Source organism: Petaurus breviceps, unplaced genomic scaffold (genome assembly GCF_028583685.1).
Source record: "Petaurus breviceps papuanus isolate PSGF00001 unplaced genomic scaffold, PetGlider_PUasm1.0 221, whole genome shotgun sequence".
Lineage (NCBI taxonomy): Eukaryota > Metazoa > Chordata > Mammalia > Diprotodontia > Petauridae > Petaurus > Petaurus breviceps.
Window position 1 is genome coordinate 13,918,550 of NW_027185877.1, and position 12,881 is coordinate 13,931,430.

The following is a 12,881-nucleotide window of genomic DNA, read 5'->3' on the forward strand; positions in this document are numbered from 1 at the left end:
ATGCCAGTGCTACTGAATTATAGACTATAATGAGGGGTGGAGGGGGTAGAAGAAGGGAGGGTGTAAGAAGACTAGAAAGGTGGAAGGGAGACTTTGACCTTTTCTAAAACAGAGCATTTTATATTTGATCTTGGAGGTACTATGGAGTTATTGGAGTTTATTGAATAGTGGAGTGGCATGGTCAAATCTTCTTTAGGAAGATCAGGTTGCCAACTGAATGAATGATGGATTGGAGTAGAGAAAGACTTGTGGTAAGGTGTAGAGAACTTTCAGAAGTTTCTCGGCTTCACTAATGAAATGTTCCCCTTCCCTATATTATTATCTGAAAGGCTACAGGGCAGACAAGTAAGAGATTGCATTATGAAGGGAATGTTTTGGGGTCCCTTAACCTCACTAGGTATATTCCTCTGTCCTATACAGTTATCTGCAAAGGTTACCGGGCAGATAGCAAGAGGGCATGTAATCTTTTTTGTTTATGCCTGCAGGTAGGGTCCTAGAATAATACCCTAATAAGTAACTAACCTTAATCAAGAGTAAATAGTGAACAGGATTAAGGGTGGCTCCTTCTACATTATTTGCATTCCTTTGATGTAGGATCTTTCTACATTGTCTGCATTCTTTTGGGGTGTCTACATTCTCCTGGCAGGGGCATAAAAGCTCTGTGAGCTCTTTGCATCTTTGGCTCTGTATGAAATGGTCTTATAATAAACAGACTATTGATTAAATCCCCATCTTGTTATTCTCACTGCTCACTAGCCCACCAACTGCACTGGCCGCAGTAAGTGGCGCCCACAATGTGGGGGCATCAGGACTGCTGATTGAGTCTCTAGCTGTGGACCCCCAGGATTTGCCGGCAAGAAGCAGGCCTGCATGAAATCCTAGGGACAATCAATTTCTTTCAAGGTAAGGGGAAGGCTCTAGAAGGGCATTCCTGGGCATGTTCAATTTTTCATTATCAGAGCTCACAGAGACATAGTATGGGAGGATGCTTAGTGAAGGGTTTAAAAGATGAAGGAAAAGATCTGAGAATATTACAACTTATAGTGTGTAAGAAAGGGATTTCAGTTAAGAAACAGATTCTGAAAAAAATTTTTTTAAATAGTCTATCAGGCAGCCCCATGGTTCCCTAGTGGCTCTGAGATCAGAGGACCTGATTGGGAAGCAGTAGGAGAGGCTTTAGTTAATTACTTTAAGGAGAATGGACAGGAGAGTGACTCTGGTGCCATATTTGCAATTTATAATGTCATTAAAGTATGCCTAGCAGACAAAACAGGTCTTAAAGAAATATTGAGTGTCATGGGTGAGAGTGAAGGCAATGATCAGGAACAGACCCCACCCCCTGAACACCAAACCTGTTAACCTCAGCCCAAGCCTGCCCTATAATCCCACATGGGGAAAGGAAAAGGCTGGGAAACCTAATGGCAAGTCCCACTGTAGTTTCAGAATTATATACACTTTTTCAAAAACTCATGAAAGAGGAAGGAGAGTCATTAAGAGAAATGGGATTTAAACGCTGCAATTTGTTGGCATACCCTGTTATAGTAGATGCCCAGGGCAATAGAACATGGCAGAAATTGAATATAAAAGATCTTAAGGAGATAAAAAAAGGCTGTATAGGAGTACGCGACAACAGCTTCTTATATGGTTTCATTATTGGAAAATTTAGCAGCTACAGCTTTGAAACCATATGATTGGAGGCAAACAGCTAAAATTTGCCTAACCCCAGGGGACTACTTACATTGGGAAGCCAATTATAAGGAAAAATGTCATAGCAAGCTATATGATCTTATGTTGGCAGAAAGACCTAACGCACCCAGTATTTTCATGCTTTTGGGTGACGACCTAATACATTGCCCAACACATAAATGGACTATTCAGTGGCAGTACATAGTACTATTCAAGACTGTGCCATACAAGCATGGAAAAAGATAATCAGTTCTGGTCAAGCAGGAAAAAAAATTACAAATATCAGGTAGGGACCTGAGGAATGGTTTCCTGATTTTGTGGCAAAAATTCAACAAGCAGCTGAACATACCTTAGGAAGTACTGTGGGATTGAAAGAATTTGTAAGACAAATAGCTAGAGGGAATTGCAATTTAGATCATAAGAAAGCTTTTTTGGCACTTCCTGCTGACGCCTCCTAGGATCAATTAATTAGAAAATCTATAGAGGTAAAGTCTATATGGTCTTTCAAGCACAAATTATAGCAGAAGTGCAAGCAGCCACGAATAGGCAAAATAAGAATTGTTATAAATGTGGCAAAGTGGGTCATTTCAAAAGGGAATGTCAAGTGGGCAGCAGTAATAGTAAATTAAGACCAAAATGAAAATGCCCCAAATGTCATAAGGGCTTTCATTGGGCTTCAGAATGTAGATTTAGAAATTCAGGAAATGGCCTCAAAGGCCAAAAAACAGCAGGGACTTATGTTCAGTTCAGCACTCCAAAAGTTCAGGAGGGGAAGTTGATTTGGATCCCTCCACTTCTGAAGTAACTGCTGTTATCTTACAGCCTGAGGTTAAATTTTTAAACATTTACCCAGGCCAGGAGAGAGAAGTGCTTTTTAGGAGTTTTTCTCCTGCTCCTGCCATGGGGGTACTTTCTTTTACCTCAGAAGGAGAATACATGGATATACAATTCACTCCAACCTATGTGGAACAAAAAGACTGGGAAGATTACAATAAGATTAAAATTAAAATTATGAATCCCAGCAATTCTGTGATCCAATTGAAACAGGAACAACGGATATTTCAAATACAGAATCCAGAGGTCATGTGGTCTCAAATCATTATAACCTCAAGACCCACCCTTTATATATATGCGGAGGGCAGGAGAATTCAAGGTCTCTTAGACACAGGAGCAGACCTGACCATTATCAATCAGGAACAATGGGACCTGAAGTGGACTGTTCAAAAATCAGATATAAATATGAAAGGCATAGGAGAAGTTAGTCAACCTTTAAAAAGTGTGAGGAAACTTACTTGGGAATTTGAGGGCATGTCAGGAAAATTCCAGCCATATTGTTTGGCTTCCTTGCCAATGGCTTTATGGGGCAGAGATATTTTATCACAACTTAAGTTTGCCATCATGACAAATATTCAGGAGGGGCCCTGATTGATGGGCAGCCAACAGCTGATCCTATTGAATGGCTTACCACAAAACCAGTATGGGTGGATCAGTGGCCCCTAAGTGCAGAAAAAAATTGCTGCCCTATTAGACATTGTGCAAGAACAGCTGAAGTTAGGTCATATTGAAATTACAAATAGGTCATGGAATTCTCCAATTTTTGCAATCAGAAAAAAGAATTCAGGAAAATGGAGGATGCTTATGAATTTGCAAGAAGTAAATAAAGTCATGAAGGATACGGGAGCATTATGGCTTGGTTTACCATCTCCTAATATGGTACCATCACAATGGCCTTTATGGGTAATAGACATAAAGGATTGTTTCTATGGCATACCTCTCCAAAGTCAGGACTGAGAAAAATTTGCATTTTCCATACCTTCCATAAATCTAAAAAAACTCTTAAAAAGATACTATTGGAAGGTACTACCCCAAGGGATGAAAAACAGTCCCATATTATGTCAAAAGTTTGTGGCAAAGGTCTCAGAATCAACTAGAAACAAATACCCTACAACTTACTTGATTCATTACATGAATACTGTTCTATGTGCACACCAAGATGTGATTACCTTAGAGAAAATACTAGAGGAGGTTACAAATAATTTTGCTGCTGTAGGACTTAAGATAGCCCCTAAAAAGAAACAGAAGACAGCTCCTTTTATGTATTTAGGTAATAAGGTACAGAACACTACTGTAGGTCTGAAAAAATTAGAAATCAGAAAAGATAATATCAAAACATTAAATGACTTGCAAAAGCTTATAGGGGATATAAATTGGATCAGATCTAGTCTTGGAATTTTAAATGAATGTTTAACACAATTATACCAATTACTGGAAGGTAATACCAACCTTAATTCTCCTAGAATTCTTACACCTGAAGCTAGGAATGCATTGGATTACATTCAGGAAGCTATCAGAACTGCAATTACATATAGGATAGACCCCTCCACTGGAATACAACTCACTGTGCTGAATACGAAATACAGCCCTACAGGTGCCTTAATGAAAAATTATTTAGTGATTGAATGGGGTTATATTTCACATCAGCCAAAATATTCTTTACAAACTTACGCCGATAGGGTGGCTCAGCTCATAAAGAAAATGATCAGACAATGTCTATGCCTAAGTGGTCAATTGCCTGAAATTATACAAGTTCCTTATACTCATGACCAAATCCAGCAATTGATTGAGAATTAAGAATTTTGGCAATTGTTGTTAATATATGCTATCCCCATACAACATTATACACCAAAAGGCATTTTCAGATTCTTAACAAACAATGAGTTCATAATCCCTAAGGTATGTAAGGATCAACCTGTTTCAGGATTTAATGTATTCACTGATGCCACTAAAGACTACAGAGCTTCTGTATACTGTCCTGATAAACAGGTTATGAAAATGATCACCACTCCTTATGATTCGACCCAAAAGAACGAGCTCACAGCTATGATATCTGCTCTTACCCTATTTCCTCAAGTCTATTAATATTATTACAGATTCTCAATATGCAGCCCAAGTAACTGAAAAGATAGAAACAACCAATATATGTAGAAATAAAACTCAGTTATATACATTGTTCTGTGATTTACAAGATATCGTACAAAATAAATCACATCCCTTTTACATTATGCATATCCCATCTCATATTGGTCTCCCTGGACCACTTTTTAGAGGTAATCACATAACTGGATCAAATCCTTGTGGGATCATTAGAATTAGCAAAGGAATCCCATCATAAATTTCATCAATCTGCTAGAATGCTTGCTAGGACCTTTGATATCACTAGAGAACAAGCTAGGCTAATAGTTAAAAGCTGTCTATCATGTGTTATTTGCAGTCCCTCTATACCCAAGAGTGTAAATCCCCATGGACTGTTACCCAATGATTGGCAGTCTGATATTACTCATTATTCTGTTTTTTGGGAGACTGAAATATATACATGTAACTGTGGACACAAATTGAGGGTTTACATGGGCAAATGCTATATCTGGGGAAAAAACCTCTCATGTTCAAGAACATCTTATTACATGCTTTGCTGCTCTGGGTGTGCCAAAACAATTAAAGACTGACAATGGCCCCGCTTACACCTCAAAAGGCTTTGCTGAATTCTGTCTTCAATGAGGTATTCTCCATATTACAGGACTTCCTTACAACCCCACAGGTCAGGCAATTGTTGAAAGAAAAAAACCACACACTTAAAACTGCACTCCAAAAATTAAAAGGAGGAATTTGGAGTATGGGTACCCCAAGACGAATGTTGGGGTTGTCACTATATGTAATAAATTATTTGACATTAGATCATGAAAATAAAACACCAGCAGAAAAATTCTGGGGTGTTACTGACCACACAATTAGTAATCCTAAAAGACCACAGCCCCAGGCAGCTGCAAATGTAACCCGTCCTGTGCTTGATTTTAATTTTACTGGGTTAGTTGATGAACTGCCTTTTGTGCTTTTCTACTTTTAATATGTCCTCATGTAGCTTAGTACAAATTATCAAGTATCATTATGAGTATCATCCTTGGGGCAAACTCAAACAGGCCCTTGTGGACATTCCTGTTAATCTATTTTCTATATCTATGCAAAAGAGTAGAGTTAAAGGAAAGCTGAATGGGAATGCCTATGCTAAAGGAATTTTCAGAGTTAAGGACCTAGCATGCTTTGAGAACATCACAACATATACTATGGGGATTTTGGGGACTTTTTCAAATTGTTCAGGATTGTGGGATAAACATTAGACCCTGTGTCCAGACTGAGACGAGTGGGACTCATCTTTGGGTCAAGCTGATCCCCCATTTTTAAACTATAGGACTGACTTACCTGTTTGCTATCAGGTGGTACAGCAAACTGACATTTCCTGGCACAATGACACTAACATCAATCATAGGCATGGCAGGTATCCAAAACAAAATAAGTTTGGATACTCACAGAGAGGAAACCTGGAAATATGGAAAATCCCTTTGCCATGGGCTCCAATAATAAAGTTTTTGCTATTTTTGCTCCTAATGGATATAATAATAATATAATATAATAATACTTGAGCAAGACTGACCATACCTTTGTACGTGCTTGTACAAAGGGAGGCATGCACTCATGTGGGGAAATCAGAGCAATGTAAATATCACTAAAACTGATAAGCATTACAATGTCACATGTATTAATTGTAAGGTTTCTGAATGTCATGATAATAATTCTTTAGGGCAATTGCTATTTGTTGTTAGAAGACCTAGTATGGTAATAATACCTGTAGAGAGTGAGAATTGGTTTCACTCTCATGCTGATCATTCTATTGCTCAAATTAATCAATTATTGGGTTCCAATCAAAAAAAGAGGTATATATCCTGTATTGTTGTTGGGATAATTGCTTTAATTACTACTATAGTGAGCAGTGTTGCTCTGTCTGTATCCATTAGCACAGTACAAAATCAGATAATGCAAGCTCAATTTTTACACGAATTGTCTGTCAATGTTTCACGAGAATTCTTGTTACAATCAGAAATAAACAAGAGGTTTTATAAAGCAATAAATCAGCTTAGAGATGATTTAATTGCTATAGCTGAGGAGGTTAAATTAATGCAAGTTAGACAAAGGTTAATATGTGATTATAAATATATATATTTCTGTATGGTAAACAAACCATATAATGAATCAGAATATAACATAACTCAAATTAGAAATCATCTTAATGGGCTATGGGGTGACTGTAACACATCCCTTGACATAAATGATTTAGAGAATTTGGCGTGTCTCATGGATCAAGAAAGTCAGCAATCTCTACTACCAACTTTGGAGGCAAAAAAACATTGTTGATTGGATAAAGAGAGCTCAGGGAATATTACCTGGACAAATACAGCAAATAATAACCTTCCCAGGGATAGGGGTGGTGTTATTTGTCTTATGTACTTGTTTACCCATCCTTATTTCCTGTTTTTCTTGTATCATTCGACAAGTGGTATATAATGTACAATTACATGATTCTGCCCGCATCCTTTTGAATTTTAAAATGGGGGAGATGTAGCAAACTTTCAGAAGTTTCTTGGCTTCACTAATGAAATGTTCCCCTTCCCTATATTATTATCTGAAAGGCTACAGGGCAGACAAGCAAGAGGATGTATTATGAAGGGAATGTTTTGGAGTCCTTGACCTCACTAGATATATTCCCCTGTTCTATACAGTTATTGGCAAAGGTTACCGGGCAGATAGCAAAAGGGTGTGTAATCTTTTTTGTTTATGCCTCCAGATATGGTCCTAGAATTATACCCTAATAAGTAACTAACCTTAAGCAAGAGTAAATAGTGAACAGGATTAAGGGAGGCTCCTTCTACATTATTTGCATTCCTTTGATCTTTCCTAGGATCTTTCTACATTGTCTGCATTATTTTGGGGTGTCTACATTCTCCTGGGAGGGGCATAAAAACTCTGTGAGCTCCTTACATCTTTGGCTCAGCATGAAATGGTCTTGTAATAAACAGACTATTGATTACACCCCCGTCTCCTTATTCTCACTGCTCACTAGCCCACCAACTACACTGGCCACAGTAGTTGGCCAGCAGATTATTGCAATAGTCCAGGTGTGAGTTGATTAAGGATTGCACCAGTGTGGTGGCAGTGTCAGAAAAGTGAAGGAAGCATATGTGAAAGATGATTCAACAGACTTTGGCAACTAATTTGGATATGGGGGTGAGAAAGAATTAGGAGTTAAGGACAGCACTTAGTCTTCAAGCCTGGGAGACTGGGAGAATGTTGGTGCCCTCAAGAGACACAGGGAAGTTAGAAATAAGAGAAGGATTAGAGAAAAAGATACTGAGTTCAGTTTTGGACATGCTGAATTTGTCTATGTGATATCGAAATTGAGATGTCCAATAGGCAAGTGTATATGTGAGACTGGTCAGAAGGAAGGTTAGGGATATAAGTGGTGTAAGAATCATCAGTATAGAGATGATAATAATCAAATCCATTGGATAAGATAATCTGATAAGAGCATCAAGTGAAATAATATAGAAGGAGAAAAAGGCCCTGAACCGAACCATGTGGGATAGCCATGGTTTACAAACATGATTTGAATAAAGATTCAGCAAAGAATACTTTAAGAAGGTCTGGTTAAATAGAAGGAGATGGTCAGATAGGTAGGAGAATGAAGAGGAAGTAGTGTCACAAAATCTTAGAGAGAAGAGAGTATCAAAAAGAAAGTAATTGACAGTGTCAGAGGCTGCATAGGTCAAGAAGGATGAACACTGAGAAAAGGCCATTAGATTGGACAATTAAGAGCTCTTCAATAACTTTGGAGAGACTAGTTTGGATTTAATGTTGTAGTCAGAAGCCAAACTATAAAGAGTTAAGACAGGGAGAGGAATTTGCCAAGTTAAGGAATGGTCCATTTTCCTTATTTTTAATACATATGTACATACATACATACATGCATATATACATATACACATATGCATATATATTAAGGGTTTTGTACTTTGTCGAAACGTTTTTCTTAATGTATTGATATATAAATTTTATTGTTTTGCTGAAAGGAAGAAAACATTATCATAACAGATAAAAATCCAGTCTTAGAACCTGTAACTTCTGGATTTAAGTCCCATCTTTGACACATACTTAGTATGTGATCCTCAATAAGTCATTTAACTTCTCAGAACTATGGACAACTCTCCAAGGCTATAAGTTGCAGAAAAGGAGCTGGCTTTCATTGTTAGAGAAATGTTCCTCATTTAAGAATTCCTTGTACCAATGAAATCACAGGTCCATGTCCTATTCAATCCTTTTCCCTAACTGTTATTTTAAAGATGTTTAATTTTGTTTATATATTCCAAGTATTGGCTCAAATGTATATTGCTAAATTAATCCAAATTGGTCTTAGTTTGTAATCTTTTAAATTATATTTAATATATTAAATATATTTCATATTGATACATATATTATTAAATGTATTATATGTCTTTGCTAATATTTTAACTAATATTTTATATTAATATTCATGATAGATATTGACTTATAGTTTTACCCCTTTGTTTTCTTTCTCCTGGGTTTAGTTATCGAGACCGTAATTGTCTCACGAAGGAGTTTGGATCTTTCTATGAGGAGGAAGGATCTATTATTTACTTACTTTGGGAAAAAATTTATATAACAAGATTGTTAATTATTCAATGAATATTTAGTAAAATTGACTCAAATTTGTCTTGCCTTAATTTTTTCCTTTTGGACGCGATTTACAGTTTTTCAGATTCTTTTTTTCAGGGATTGAAATGTTCAAATTCTCTATTTTTTGCTCTGTTAATCTGGATATTTTATATTTTTGCAAATATCCATCTATCTCATTGAAGTTATCAGTTCAGTTGACACATAATTGGAAAAGTTTCTAATAATTTCTTTTATTTTCCCTCAATTTGTTGTAATTTGTTCATTTTATTTTTATATTAGTAAAATGGTTTTCCCCTTCTTAAAAAAAATACCAGATTAGACAACAGCTTATTTTTTTCCATTAAATGTGGCTGTATGTTTTATTTAGCAATAAAATTTTTGTTTTTTCTAATTTTGCTTAACTCCACTTTGATTTTCAGAATTTTTAATTTTATATTTAGTTGTTTTTTTTAATGTATTGCTTTTCTTATTTTTGTTATAGGCCTAATTCCTCAAATTATCTCTTTTCCTCTGTTCATGAAATGTTTAGGTATGTAACATTTTCTCTGAGATTGATTTGGCTGCATGCCAAATGTTTTGATACATTATCTTGTCATCTTTTCCTTTGATGAAACAATTTATTATTTTTATAATTTGTTCTTTTTTCTACCAATTTTTTTTAGGATTAAATAATTTAGTCTTCATTTAATGTTTTTTATTTATTACTATTTTATTGCATTGTAATATGTAAAGGATATGTTTAATATTTCTCTTTTTTCATGATTTTCCTATGAGATTTTCATAAACTATCAAGTGTTCAATTTTCTTATGACTGTTCTTTCCTGCTTTTAGTTGAAGGAGATTTGACTTGGCTATGGCCACACTTTAAAAGTTCAGGAGAGCAATCCATTAAGAGGTCTGGAAATTGAATCAAATTCAGATATAGTCAGTCAGTCTAACATGATGGTTCCGAGACAAGAAACTTCAGGGCCTAGCCTATCAGTAACTCAGAAGGAACTCATGCATCAGTGATGCCATATTTGGAAAAGGACTCAGTGAAACCAATGCAATAAAGAAAGGGTTTTAAAGGTACATAGAACTCAAGAAGGATAAGATTTTTTTTGGGGGGGGGAAGCCCATAATACTTGACAATTAAGAGATCATTGTTAATTTTGGAGAGAGAACTATTTCAGTTGAATGTATGAGTTCAAAATTCAGATGTCAGAGGTTCAAGAGATGAATGAGAGGAGAAGAAATGTAGGTAAGATTTATAGATAGCTTTTGGTAGGAGTTTTCTGTGAAAAAGAGGAGAGATACAGGATGCTAGTTTGACAAGATTGCAGGGCTAAGAGAGGGTTTTTGAAGGATGAGGGATACTTGGATTAATTTTTACTTTGCATGGAAGGAACCAATAAATATGGAAATATTGGAGATTAGGGATAGAAATGAAAATGGGAACAACCCACTGTAGAAGACAGGAGGGGATGGAGATAAAAGTCACATGTAGAGGGGTTGACCTTGGTGCAATTTCATCAATGACTAAAGCAAAGGAGGAAAGATTGGAGGGTTCTGCTAAAGAATTTTGAGATCTAGAGAAAGCGAGAAAAGAAAACTCACTTGAATGGCCCAAATTTCTTCGGTAAAGTGTGAAGCTAGGACCATAGTTGAGAGGGTAAAGGGAAGCAAAAATATGTAAGGCTTGAGAAGAAAAGACTGGGAACAATTCCTCTGGAAAGTGAGATAGAAAACTAAAATGATTTTCTTGCTTCAGCAAGAGACTAGTTAGGATTAAATAACATCTTTTTTAGTGGATTTAGCATGATTGAATGGTTTCTGTCAACTCCATTAAGCAACATGTGAGTAGGATTTTAGGAGGGAGATAGTGGGAGTAATCCTTGGTCAGAGATTAGCAAGGCAGAAACAGCAATAAGAAAAGGGGTAGAGGAATTCAATAGAGAACAATGCAATATTGAACTTGTTAACAGTACACTCAAGATTGGGAAAGGAGAAAAGTGAATTAGAGACAGGGGTAAAGATTTGAGAAAGTGTAGAGGGATAAAGAGACTGGAAATTACAATGAAGACAAATAATAAATGTAAGAGACATGGAATCATAGGGAGTTATGATCAGATAATGGAATTTTTGAATCCTTGATAATGAATGTTGAACATTTATGGGCATGACCATCCCTGTGTGCAACTCAACATGTTAGTTAAGTTCTCTAGTACGAAGTCTGGAGGTGGGATAGAGAAGAGCATGAACTGGGCCCTAAGCTCCTTGAGAAAAGAAGTAAAATGATTTAGAGACTAGTAGAAAAGAGCTACCAGGATCTGGAATGAGTAATAAATTTGAATATCATGAACCTTAAGTGAGGAAAGGTTCCTGAGTAGAGGGAGACACAAGGGAGATACAGCAGAAGGGAAAACTTGAAGTAGAAATTAGAGGCAGTTTTATTATTATTCCTTTCCACAACTAATCTGTTGTATGAGAAAAGGTGCTTCCAAATATAGGAAAGGCCAGAGATTGGTGGATCCAAATGTATTTTTATTTTATTGATCAGTAAGTAGATATGTGATATGAAATAAATCTGAGTAGTCTAGTCACCCTAAGAGTCTATCAGAATTACTTTACTGACTGTATTAAAAAAGAAGATTCCAAATTATTGACATGACAGGAATAGTTTTCTGAATGCCAAGTTTCTTCTAGAGAGAGGACGTTAGAGATAGATGGGAAAGTGGAAGTCATAATTCATTGCAGGATATATTGTTAAATAGTAGATTAAGTAGTGAATTTATGTATTAATTTGAAATAGGTATGACAGAAGTGGGGACCAACTCCCTTACCAGGATCTTTGGACTTTGTTTCTTTGTCATTCATCTTTTGCGTTTGGATTTGCTTTATACCATATTGATAGTGTAAGGAATACTACAGTAATTGCTTGGACATAGTAACCTGGGATAAGCTGTAGTATAATAGTTCACTTCCTTGTAGTGAGTTTCCCAAGTCCAGAGAGTTTAGCCAGACCAGACTGGTTATAGAACATTCATGGGTAAAATTAGATTAGATGAATCCAAGCAGCAAAATTCAAAAGAAACTTGAAGGGAATTATGCAAAATGTCAGGATAGCTAGTGGGTTTGGATTATTTGGTTGATTTGTTTATGTCTTTTTTTATGCTACAGATGGTTCCTGATATCTGCCTCGCTACCAGCCTCACCCATCCACTCTCCTTTTTCACAAAAGGCAACAGCTAAATAAAGCCAAATGAAACAGTTACCACATCAGATAGTCTCTACCAAGGGGAGGAACATGTGTTTCATCATATGTGCTCCGGAACCAAATGTAATTGTATTTAATCTGAGTGTAGCTGCCTTTTAATATTGTTTTCTTTTAAAGGAAAGAAGGCAGGATTGATGAAATGACTCCTGATCAAAGGGAACAGAGACACCAAGGTGGTTAAGTTTTGCCCCTTTTAGATGTGATAGGGGCTTAAGAGGTAGGGGAATTAGACTCACAGTTTAACACCATTGCTGTATAATCTTAGTCTCACCAAGTTCAAATACAAAGTCCCACTGGGCTAGTGTCTTGGACCTTTGCTCCCCAGGATTTTGCTGCTGAGCTGGCTACAACACTCAGC

General features: G+C 36.4%; 1 long non-coding RNA gene across 1 annotated transcript; it reads left to right on the forward strand.

The window, feature by feature from the left end:
- Positions 1–497: 497 nt before the first annotated feature.
- Positions 498–12,520, forward strand: LOC138166365 (uncharacterized). The gene is made up of 3 exons (XR_011169582.1): positions 498–903; positions 9,749–9,796; positions 12,427–12,520. It is a non-coding gene; the product is annotated as an uncharacterized lncRNA (long non-coding RNA).
- Positions 12,521–12,881: the final 361 nt, after the last annotated feature.